This window comes from Cyprinodon variegatus, unplaced genomic scaffold, assembly GCF_000732505.1.
Source record: "Cyprinodon variegatus isolate N-32 unplaced genomic scaffold, C_variegatus-1.0 Scaffold91, whole genome shotgun sequence".
Classification (NCBI taxonomy): domain Eukaryota; kingdom Metazoa; phylum Chordata; class Actinopteri; order Cyprinodontiformes; family Cyprinodontidae; genus Cyprinodon; species Cyprinodon variegatus.
Window position 1 is genome coordinate 1316054 of NW_015150544.1, and position 13148 is coordinate 1329201.

The window sequence follows — 13148 nt, forward strand, 5'->3', positions numbered from 1 at the left end:
GAGCACAAATTTAAGCCAGCCTTTTCAGACTTTAACGTTACAAGATATTGTAACTCATGCATCCTTTTTCTTTCACTTCACAATGATGAACCACTTTATGTTTGTCTCTATTGTAAAACCAAAATAAAGTACTTTCAGGTTTGGGGTTGCAACACGATTCCATGGTTCCCCTGTTTTCCCGCTCTTGTGCATGTCAGTGTGACAACTTTGCTCACTTTTGTTCTTACTCACTCTGCTCTGCTCTGTTATTTGTGTCGGTAAAGATGCCTCTCTAGAGTGCCCTCCAGGCATGTTGCTGTGGCGACTGGAGTAAGAAGGGTGGATAAAATACCCTCCACCCACCGCACCACCACTACGACCCCCAATCCCCCCCACCCCGACTCTCAGTGTCCCAACACCCATCTGTGCAGCTCCACTGCATCACTTTCGTCCATTTGTCATCTTTTTGTCGCCTCTCGCTCAGGGGAAAAGTATTGCATATATGGAGCATCAATCCCACCCTTCGTCATAAACCGATTACCTCAGTCTTCCTGTTGCTTATGCCGACCACACTGTTGCCAATAAAAGTGAGAAGAAAATATAGGGAATGACATTTAATATGTTTCCTGAACCCATCTCAAGCAGCAGAGGTCCAAATGCATATTTATGATGTGCTTTTGAGTCATAAGTTATTGAACACATTTGTTCTTTGGAGTTAGCATCACGTGACACCATGTCTATGTCTGCATATATTGTGCTGTAGCCTCTGCAGAGTCATGCTTTGTTTTTTGCCACAGGCATTGGTTAGAGCTGTACCAACCTGACTCGTTACCTTGACCGTGGATCTTTTTTGTGATTAATTCATGAACACCAGCTATGGGCATATTGATTATTCAGATAATTTGTTCTCATCAATCAGCCTTGACACCTTCATATATCCTTGTTGGCTAAATATCGATCTCTTTCTTCATCCTACTTCATTACCGTTGTAAGCAATATTCCAGTAAGAGAAAGAATGTGTGGGTTTCCTCCTCTGTGGGATTTCTTTATCTTTCCTCTAGGCTTTCACATCCTCACTGATTCTGTCTGTGTTTACCTTGCTTCTTATTTTGCTGTCATCTCAGGTTTTAGTGTTAACAGGATTAATTAATGTTGTGTGATTGATTTTAATGTCCAGTAGAGATGTCAGTAAATGGCGATATTACGATTAATGTAAATATAGTGAGATATTAAGCTTTATATTTAAAGTATTTGGGGCAAAAACAACTACAGAAGTAGAGCACACAATATACATAGAAGATTAAAAAATAAATTAATAAAAACATAAAGTTATTTTAAACAAATCATTTATACCCGCTTTGGTTAAATCATAGCACAGACTTTGTGCTGTTCTATGAATTTATAAATTAGAAAAGCACAAGTTAACATGACTGAGAAGTGTAAAGAAATAAAAATAACAATCTACCTTTCTTGAATATGAAAATAAAGTTTGCTTGCAATTTTATTTAGCCCCTTTTAGTCCCAAATATTAAATGAGTAAAAGGCCTTGAGAAGTTATTGATTTAAACCGCTTACATGTTCTGTGATGTTTAAAGCAGAGTTAGGTGTTAAAACAAAATCCCAAGTTTGAACGTCTCACAGAGCTCTGTTCAATGATCCATCATCTGAAAAGGGCAAGAGTATGGCACTGCAAACTTACAAGAAATTACCATTCAAATGACAGGGTGGATAAGCAGACCATTAGATGGAGAAGTGTGGTGAGTCAGGGGGAAAGGGAGAGAGCATAGATCATGGTGGAGAAATCTGATAACTAAAAAAACAGTTTTGCACACAGTGAATCTGGCCTTTAGGAAAAAGATGATTAACCAAAACGTTTTAGCTACATGCAGAGTAATATAGGAATTCACGCTGCAAATAAACTTTAATGCATTGTCCACACAGTGTAACATAGTGGTAACAGAATCATGCCGTGGGGACAGCGAAGTTGTTCAGAGTTAGAGAGAAAAGGATTTAACCTAAATACAGTTACATTTTGAATGAAAATCAGTAAGAGGTTTTTTAAAGTGACTTTTAACATACATCTAGAGCTATGAAGGGTTCAGATCAAAATATTTTTATGTGTTATAATGTGTGTTATAGTTGTTGTAAATTGTGAGCAGATAAATGTCAACAATTATAGGGGTGGATACTACTGAAACTAAAGTAAATATTGTTTGGTTGTTAAGTAGAAAATATGGCAAAACTCAAGGACTGTTTAGACTTTTGCAAGACTCAGATTTACTTTTACATATAAACAAGCCCCAATTTCTTTTCCTTCAATATTTGCTTGAAGATAAAATTTTTAAGCCATCTAACCTTCAGTTCGTCCTTGTAAGTGTAAAAAAGAGGCAAAAGGATGGAAAATATAATCTCACAGTAATACAAAAATAAACCTGGCATAAAGATGGATGTACCATTTGATTGAATGAGGAAGTAAATAGAACACAGAGGAACCGAAAAGAGATTTAAAAGTTAAAATACAACCAAAGGAATAAAAGAAGCATGGTAAAGCTGGAGAAGATAAAATATGCATTATTAATGCTGCAGTGCTGAGGAGAGTGCTGTTGTTCTATCAAATGGTCTCCATCCTTGTGTCCATCAGCAAAACAGGTTAACCTCCTCTGCTGGTTTAACTAACCAACTGTGGAAATGGTTGATACGATTGTTAAGATATGTCTGAAGAAATGGCCTGTGGTGTGAGAAAAAGAACAATGTACCTCTGCTTAAAAATAAAAGCCCTATAGTTGCATTGCACAATATAGGCTCCATTAGTCACTTCACGAGAGAGTGATTCAGGTCAGATGAGTGTGATGCATGCTCTTAGTCACCTGGCTACTTAGGTATATGGGGGGAGAACATGATTGTCTGTTTTTTTTTAAGATTGATTACAAAAGACCAGTCTCAAGTGCACTTCAAACCCCATCACAGACCTAACATAAGAGCAAGAAAATGAAACTGTCGTCTTGTGCGAGGAAAACTGCTAAACTGGAGTCTGATAGGGGACGAAATAAGACAAATGTAAATATTGGGGCAGCTTTAACCAGGACAGGATTCATCTGCTCTGAAATGAAAAGACACCTGCAGTTCACTCTCTTTTAGCTAAAAATATAAGATGAGTCATTTAAAATAACATCAATACTTATAACTTTCTTTCACAAGTAGACATTACACCTTGAAACAAAACGCCAGTTCAGTAACAGCAGAAGACTGCAATGGTTTTCCTCTTCCGCCATGCAAATGCAGAACACCTGTTACATTTCAACTTGTCACCAGAAGAGTGAAACATCTGAAAAAACACTAGAACTTGCACTATGTTCCTTTAAGGTGTAGGAAATACTGCTTAGGTTAAAGGTTGTAGTAGGCAAAAGCAAGGGTGTTTGTTGGAAGACAGAGGAATAGAGTGTGAGAAGACAGACAGACTACTACATCAATACACACAACAGCTTGACAGAAACAAACAGAATATCCTTCTTCATTGCTTTTCCTTCCTTAGTAGACCTTCACCATATAAAGTGATTTTAGCTATCTGACCCGAATTGATTGCATAGGAAAACATTTTCACAACCATTTATTAAAGCAGGGGTGGGCAATTCCAGTTCCTGGGGGCCAGTATCCTGCAACTTTTACATCCATCCTTGGTCCAACACACCTGGATCAAATGGCTGAATTATCTCCTTAGTATGCTGTCAGTTCCTCCAGAGTCCTCTCAATCATCTAGTTACTTGATTCAGATGTGTAGAACCAAAGACATATCTAAAGGTTGCAGGATACCGGCCCTCAGGAACTGGAATTGTCCACCTCTGTATTAAAGGATCTACTGTATATCTGATTCTGCATAGAATGAACTATAAGGCCTGCCACTAAGTGTTTTTTTTTCCATGAGAAGCCCTCCCTCTCTTTGTCATGCACAAGACTAAGAAGTCTCAAGCTTGTGCACAATCCTTCGAAGCAGCATTACACATACATAACAGTTACAAATAATATTTTACCAAAGCAGAAAGTAACACAGCTATGAACTGCTTATAAAAAAAAGTTACCTGTCTAAGAGCCACAGCCAGTTTTGAGATCAAATCTAGTCTAAGACAGTCCTACAAAGCACTCCACTTGCAATAGATTTTTTCTTTGCACAGTGTTAAACTTCAGGTCCTTCTTCTCTTCTGTTTTTCTACTTTTAGGCTGTTTAGTTCATGTGTGAATGTCATGATTCAGAACAGAAGGACCCAAGACAGACAGTGGTATTACTCAAAAAGCGTTTATTGAAATAAACAGGTCTCTGATAACAGCTGCTAGGCAGGAAACTCTGGAGGGACGAAACACAGGTTAGTGACCACGTAAATCTAACAGAGGAAGATTATGAACGTGAGTCACTAACCTGGTTTACAAGTTCAGTCCATAGCCAGAGAAGGAGGTAGCATCCAGCCGGTGGGCTGCCAACAAGATGCGGTGGGCGCCGCCCAAAATTTCCCACATGCTGCAGCGCCGGGAGAACATGAAGGAGTCCGAAGCCAGGTTAGGCAAACAGATTAGAATAGGAACAGGCAAGCTCAGAAATCCAGGAGTCCAAAGACAGTTCAGGTAATCCGTTCAGACAGGAACAGATATTCTTTTTCTTCAGTTTTGTTCAAGCTCTTTAGAAAAAGGTGACTAAACCACACAATTAAAAAAATAATAATTCATGGTCTCTACAATTTCTGTAAATATGATCTGTGGATTTAAAGGAAAAGTTCGGTCATATTCAGAATTCAAACTTCTGAAAGTACTTTAATTATCAAATGATTACATTATGTTCAATAAATGATAAGTGTTTTAATTAAGAGTAATTTTAATTTGAATGTCCTTTACCAGAGACATCCATGTTTGTCAAAAAACGCTACTGCCACCTACAGGTTTATGACATCATGGTGTGGTATCGGCTGTTGAGAAAGTCCCAGTGCTGTATCTGAGGTTTGTCACAAAATGTTATTATCCAACTCATCTTGAAAACATTCTTCTTTGAAATGTTGGCTACATATTAAGTATTTTTTCTCTGGCCAGGTCGATGGCAAATTCTCCCCCTTCAGGTTGGCAATCTAACGACGAATCCGTCCGTGGAGGATCATCTAATCTGGAAGGTGAAATAACTCTTTTTCTTTTTCACCGTTACCCGATGTATTACAACATCCCACCCTCCATGCACGCAGGAATTGTCAGTTTAACAATAGCTCTTGCGAATTTCAATGGTGAAGTCCTCTCAAAATCTTAAATAATTGTTGTTGATTGCAGATGTGTGTTGTAGTTCCCATTAATTTTGCTTGTAAAGCGGAGAGAATGGTGCTAAGTTTAACGCACCTTGAGGTGTTCCTATATTTGGGCAAAAATGGCCATTCCCAGACTCAGTGAAAAAAAAAATTTATTATTAAATGTTTTTTTTACTGATTAACGCTTAATTAATTAAATTACCGCAAACATACAGTATTAGTTTTAGGTATAGATAATGATCCATTAATCATTCCTTGCTGACCAGACTTTCTCTTTAAAAGACGAAAGTATAACTTTTTGGAAGGTAATAGCACTCTCCTTTTGCATTTTAGAAAAATAAATCATATTGCAACCCTGTTTATTGCCAGACAATTCTAAAGGAAAATGTTGCTTCATCAGCTGTGACCCTCAGTTCAAGCACACTCAGGTTTTGCAGGACAAGGATTTGACAGTAAGTCCACACCAGAATAACTCGAAAAACAAAATAAAGAATATAGTTTGGAAATGGCCTTGTCAATATCCAGAGAAACCTGTTTGAGATTCTTCGCAATGACCAATAATATTTGGGCTCTAAATGTGGCTTTCTTTTATAAGATTATGCAAAGCAGAGTGAAGACTCATTATTTTTTATTGTAGGGCTTGACACCTCTTGTTGACACCTCAGTTGGCACAATGATACGTCAGCTTATTTTACCCTAATAAAGGAAATCTATCTTATCTTGTTTATATTTGATATTAAGCCTTTTTAATGATTTGAAACACTTGTTTATGATTGCTTCACATTTCAAAAAAAGGGTATATCTAAGGGATAATAGAGTTGTTTAACTGTAAATAGCTGTCTGAATTCTATCCAACCTGCAACACCCTGTAGGACCACCTACTGGTCTCATTTAATTCTGCTTAAGCAGCAGGATTGTTTTGTAGACTTCTTCAGGTACTAAAAATATCAAATCTCTTTTAATATTATTTTTAAAGTGCTAAACTTGGACAATAAAAAAACTATGTTGGCTCATTCAAAGGTCTAGTTTGACACCTGAAGATGTTTCATATGTCAACTATTAGGTTACATACAGCAATCCTCAGTAGGCTCATTTGGCTCAGATGTCTGTTAATCAAGGATAATTATAAACTAAAAAAATTTTTTTTGACTGATAATAGTCAAGGTGAATAAATTATTTACAGATGAAAAAACAAAAAACAAATAACAAACCACACTTTGTTGATTAGTTACATGTTTGTATGCATGCAGAAGGGACTTTAAAACAATATGTAAACAGTCCCTGTTATTTCTAAAGTAGCTGAACCTTGGACTCACAGAACAATGCATTTGTGGCACAAAAATTAGGTTTGTTTGATGGAAACCAAGCAAACAGTTGACATTTGTGCAGATTCAAATTTTTTGTCAGATTCACATTTTATGTTTTTCTCCTAACTGATACAGAAATGTCCTCAATCAGCCAAAGTTTTAGCGAAGGCACATTTAAGTGTTTAAATCACATGGTATAATAGTATTGCATTAGTTAAAATCAGTTTGCAGCTTTTTGATTAAAAAAAGCTACTACTGGTTTAAAGAAAAGCCTATTATAAAAATGATCTAACTCTTTAGGTTGTTTAGCGCTGCATAAGTCAATCTATGATGAATGATAAGGGATATTGAAAGACAAAGAGGCGCACAAAGGGTTCAGATGGAGGAAAGGGATGATAGAAAATTATGTTTTGACAGCCAGGAGGTGGTGGGGCAAAGGGAATGATGAGAATAGATGCACTTACAGTCGCATGAAATATTGAGCAGGGTGGAGGGGGAAAAAATAACAAGAGTCGAGCAGCATGCATCTGATGAGCAAACAAAGAAGAAGAAGCAGATTTATTAGCATGACTATAACAGGAAAGAGGGAAATTTTTTTTTCAATTCGCAGACTGAAAGAGAATTATGGGTATTTTTACCAACAGAAATGTTGAAATGGGGAAGAATTTGAATACTGTTGCATGCTTATTTAAAGCTCTGGATTATTTAAGAACTAATAATTAGGATTATTAATTCATGTCACAATTTATCCTGCAACTCTCAGAAGCATTGCTGCTATGTAAAATGCAGACTTATAATCAGATTATAAACTCAGACAACAAAAGTTTTTATACCGTCCTTCCTCAATATCCATTAATGGTTTAGTCAGGAGATAAAAGGTATCTTATTAAGAGGAACTGTTATTAAGATACCAATAGGGAGCTCTTATATTGAAACAAAAAAAAGATTTTAAAATATTTTAAAAATAGCATTTAGACAAGCCATATAATGAAAATTTCTCTCACTGATTAGCAAAGACAAACACATCATTTTCTACTATTCAAACATTTTGTATTTTCTAAATCCTTTTTTTGTTTGTTTTAATGTTTTGTTTTTTTTTGCAACCAGAAGTTAATTTATAAGTAAGACCCAAACATTTTAAATCCATTTCACATTTGTTCAATTTATTTTATTGTCTGACTGGCTGTGTGGTTTCTGGACAGGCCCGTCTGTGGAGCTAGTTAACTGTTACCTTTTGTATCTCTGCTTCTTTTTGTATCTCTGCTTATGTCTCCTTGAACCCCAGTCGGCCTCAGCAGATAGCTGCCCACACCGAGCCTGGTTCTGCTGGAGGTTTCTTTTCGTTAATAGCTAGTTTTCCTCTCTACTGTTGCTACAAGCATGTTTTTTGTAAGGGATTGTTTTCAAGTCAATGAGATGATGCAGTCAACTGGTTTTCCTTCAATAGAAAACTTTGAACCAATCAGACTGTATGATCAGATTTGATTGTCTTTGTCTTTGTTGTCTTTGTTGTGAATTGGCGATATATAAATAAAGTGATTTGAATTTAATTAAATTATTTGTAATTGACAATATTATATGGATGAAGTAAAATATAATCAATACAAAAATAATGATACATTTTCAATCAGCGTAGCTAGGAGAAGGAATATTTACATATGGTCAATGTTCCTTAAACAGAATCCAATTTTTTCCAGTTTTAATAGAAATTGAAATAATCAAGATTCTCAGGTAAAGTTTAATTAACCTTTGTATCATTTTCAGGCTGATCCAATTTTAATTGATAAATTATGTAACAAAAATCTTCAGAGGATTATTATCTCATTTAGATTAAAATTGCATGTACATAATTTATGGGTGGCAACCATGACTTTGTCTAAAAGGTTAGCAATTTGAGGATGGAGTCTTCTTGTGAAACACTGGTTAGAGATTAGTGAGATTGTGTTACATTTTAAGCAAGCATAATGCATAAAACAATATTGTTGCTCTTCTAGTAGTTTTCTTCAAGTAGTTTTTAGACCACATTGGATTACGTTTTCGGGCTTTGTTTGTCATTCTCCTTAAATATCACATTAACCTATTTAGGATTTCTGCTGATTTCCTAGATGGTTACTCTGTTGTTTTCAGGATTTATGTAACAGGTATATTTGTAATTTCTCTTCATACATTTCCATCTTGCTTATATTCCATTGATCTTTTGTTCTAGACTGTAAAAAGAACATGCGGCTACAACTTAAATTCATTGTTTTAATTTGCAACAAGTAATTGAATCAAGCCTAATTTATTTAGTTTAGAATTTGCCAAGTTTACGAAATTAGTTTGGGCAAACTTAATTAAATTACATGTTACTAATTGAAGCAATTCATTTCAGTTGGAGCTGCATTCTCTTTTTAAAGTGTACAATTCTCCTTCCTGCCCATCTTAGCTGACGGGCAGGCAGCTAAGACGGGCAGGGCCTGGTGCTACTTGATATATGTTTTTTGTTTGTTTTATACCTTTCAGACTTATGTTTAAGAACTGGATATTTACTTTGATCTTAAAATTGATATTCGGAGTTGTGGATTTAAACATTTGATATTTATTCCCACAGGTTTTTTTTTATCAATACATTGTAAATTTAAAATTTATAGATACTAATTTAATTTTTTTTGTATTTGTATCAGCCATATAGATTTCTTAAGTTTTTGTAATATCTCATATAACACCTGACATATTTTTTTGTTTCTACTCAGGTTTTTAAAATGATCAAATGGTTTTAATTGACTTACCTTCCAGTATACTTCCTTTCATATATTGTGTTATTTCATCCCAGCATTAGATATTCTTGTCATTTCTCCTCTTTCTTAAAATACAAGCATTTCCTGCATCCAAATTGGGCGTGCTGGATGAGAGGGTAATTATTCAAGCTGCTAATTAGGTCAGTCAGCTCATGCAGCTCTAGTAGCGGCTGCTTGTGCAAGGTGGTCAGAGCTGACATACTGACCTGATGACAGGCAGCCTGAGCATCATGAGCTGGGACTGATCCAAAGCACAGGGCTGAGTGACCTTAGCATCAGTTGGATCCATGACGGGAATCCTGAGTACAGCCCTTCTGGGCATCCAGCCATACATTGCACTGGAATACTGCAGCCACTGGGTGTAAAAGGATCAAGGAGCAGAGCCCTTTTACAAGTAAAACACAGTTTTGTTTTGTTCTGATACACAATCTGAAGAATTTACCTAATTTATTATAAACACATATACACTAAGGTGGTTTGGGCATTTCATCAGAATGCCTCCTTTCCGGCTCCTTTTAGAGATTTCCCAGGCATGTTCCACCATGAGGAGACTATGGATTACATCCAAAACCTCTTCAAGGGACTGTATATCCCTGTTGGGCTGAGAACATATTAAGATCCACAAAACCAAACTGTAGGATGTTGCTGGGTTGAAATATATCTGGGTTTACCTTCTGGATGGGTCACAGCTATTTGACAAAGGAGATGATAATGGAGTCTGAAGATCAATGATCCATCAGCAGTACAGACAACATGATATAGAATGGTCATCATTGTAAGATACCAGATACTGGGATGAAGTACAGCATTTTTTCAAATACTAACAGTTTTCAATCGAAATTTCAGATTCCATTTTGTTTTTCTCCTTTCTGCCAGTCCATTGACATCCAAATAATCAGACTATTAATTAACAGCTTCATGGAAAATGAACCATTACTGTAGAGGAATCACTCCCAATAATGTATTCTCTGTCTGCTCATCTTTTTCTAATCCTTTTCTACATTCTCTAATTTGATCCCACAATCCTTACAATATGTTTCCTTTTTTTCCCAGAGACAAGCACAAACACACGCAGCGAAAGGTTGATGTCCATGCCAGGCTGCGCTCTGGTAGCGATTGTGACATTTCTCCCTCTCCCTCAGGGCCTTGCTCCTCCTCTGTGCCTCCCTCTCATCAAAAATGCTCCAATTTCTCAGGAGCAATATCTTCTGCTCATGGCGAGAAAAAGGTCACATGCTCCATTATTTCAAAGTGAACTTTCGACCTAACATTTACAGAGGAGGCAGAAAATAGCTGTCAATGCGTGGACGCAGCAAGTTTAGCAAGCTGTGTGTTTTTGGGTGAAGGATGGATCGACAGATGAGTGATTCAAGGAATATCGTTCTGACAACAAAACCGTCCTTCTTTATATACTGCAGAGGTAAGGGATAAAAGGGTAATTCATAATCCATTCATCTCTGTGTTTGAAATGCATGCTCTGTACAAACCATTACCAGAAATTAGTTCCTACACTAATAACTGTTCTCAGAGTGTATTATTGGGCCTGTATGTGCAGAGTATAGCCAACCCCTGGGGCGAGAGATGGCAGTGACTAACGCTGCCTTTTGACTCTGATTCACTCTGCCAAGATCACTTCTCTTTGCCAGTGCAGTTCCACCTCTGCGGCTCCTCGTTAGAGGCGTGTGCGGGCACTGAGAATGAAATCCTCTGCCATTCAGGGAGTTTCATTAAGTCAGTAAAGTGACAATAACAGGGAATTTCTGTTTACCCATATCGCTTGTCTGCAAGCCAATTACTGATCAATAAGGGATTTCTGACTTGCTACCTGTAATTACTGCAACCAATGACAGGTGCAGCCAGGAAGCGTGTCGAGCAAAGTGATCCCTCTGAATATGTTGAGAGGATAACCTGACATACTCCTTAACTGATGTTTGTCCTGTGGTCTGTTCAAGCTGCAGATTTTCAGCTGGCTACTGACTAAAGCTGTGGTTTTAGTTGTGTAACAAACTGGGCCTCTGAGCTGTGTAAGGACCAAACTAAAGAGGAGTCTTTCTAAAGAGTTAGACTAATACTTCAAATCTTTTTTGCTTTTAAAATCTTTTATAGTTTTTTTTTTTTTTTCTGAAAATGTTCAGTGCTTTAGTGTCTATATTTCCAAAGGTTTATCAAAGTGAGAGGCAGGGAGACATGGGCCCATTAATAGTCTATGTTAGAACTGTTTAGTGTTACTGTACATTGATTTTACCAAAAATGTTTAATTCAAACTTGCTACACTGCCATCAGTTACCTTAGTTATCTGTTTTACTGAAGGCGATCTACAGAAGAATTACATCATGTCAATAAGCAGATCCTATCTTTGAGAGGAAGTGTTCTTCCCTAAGAAGTCTTTGAAATATGAGACAAAAGTTGTTTACTAAAATAATGGGGGAGACCTGGGGTCCATTTCACAAAGCAGGTTTTACAAATTCAGATCAAATCTGCAACTCTAAATTGATCTAGCCTAAAGTCGGGGACTCTGAGTGTTCGGTTATACAACAGCTGCTATCAAATAGTTCAATCAATTTTAACTAGGTCCACTTAGAGTTAAGCGTGTGCGCAGCAAGTATGAAAATCAATTATCAGTGGAACACCAATTTGACGAGTCACCATGACAACAGGCAACAGGTAGTGCCTATTTCACCCCACTGAAACTAGAGATTTTAATGTAGAAATGGAAAAAAAATGTAAAAATAAGACTGTGTTTAAAAGATAGAGAAACTGCGCTACAGCTAAAAGAAGAGAAAGGTGGCGAAGGAGAAGATTGCAGACCGTTTTTACATTTATTAAAAGCACTCCTCTCTGTTGTTCCATTTGTAGATCACTAAAATAAGATTCTTCCTTATCAAAATCACACTCCTGGACCTAACTGTAATAATATATTTTCTAAATTACATTTTTGGCACAGAAACTGAATTTTATAAAGTAAAAAAAACAAAATTATACTAGAATTAAGTTTTATATATTTAGAAATGTTTGCACATTTTAATTGGCCGTTCTGACATTTATCAGCTTGACTAAAAATGTATTTATGATATCTGAAAAACATATTTCCATATCAAAAATAATAATACAAATGCTAACCAGTAATATAAGGAATATGGAGATCTAAAATTAATTTATAGAAATCTAGAATATTTATTCCAGATATGGAGGATGTAATTTTGGTGGCAAAATGGTAATTTAGACAAAGAAAAAATATTTTTTTCAGATATCAGGAATACATATTCAGTAAAAATAGTACATATGAAAATGGCTTGCCATAGTTGTCATTACCATGAAAATATTATAGGATTATTTATTGAATGGTAGTAGATCTATGTATCTATTTAGGTAAAATCTTCTGGCAGCAGGTGAAAATATAGTCTAGAAATATTGTTCTAATTTATAGAGCCTGTGGATCATCTCATGCGTCCCTCCTCATGTTTTCTTATTCTTCTTTTATACAGTAAAGTGGCTGCTTGCAGACAAATGGCCGTTAAAAGCGGATATCAGTCCCATAGAATGGCTTCAGATTGTGCCAGTAGACTCATTAGGTTGTTACCAATCCTAATCCTAACCCTAAAGTTATTCCTTTTCTGCCTGTGGATTTATTGAATCTATATGTATATTCTGAACTAAATAAAAATAAAATGATCTCCATCTCGCTCATATTAAATAAACCAGAAACAAATAATCTCATGTCCTGACAAGTGAGTTGTAGAATCCTCTCCCGATAAATATTTAATTCTCTGTGAAAAAGTGCCGATCATTCTTTAATAACATCCTCATCA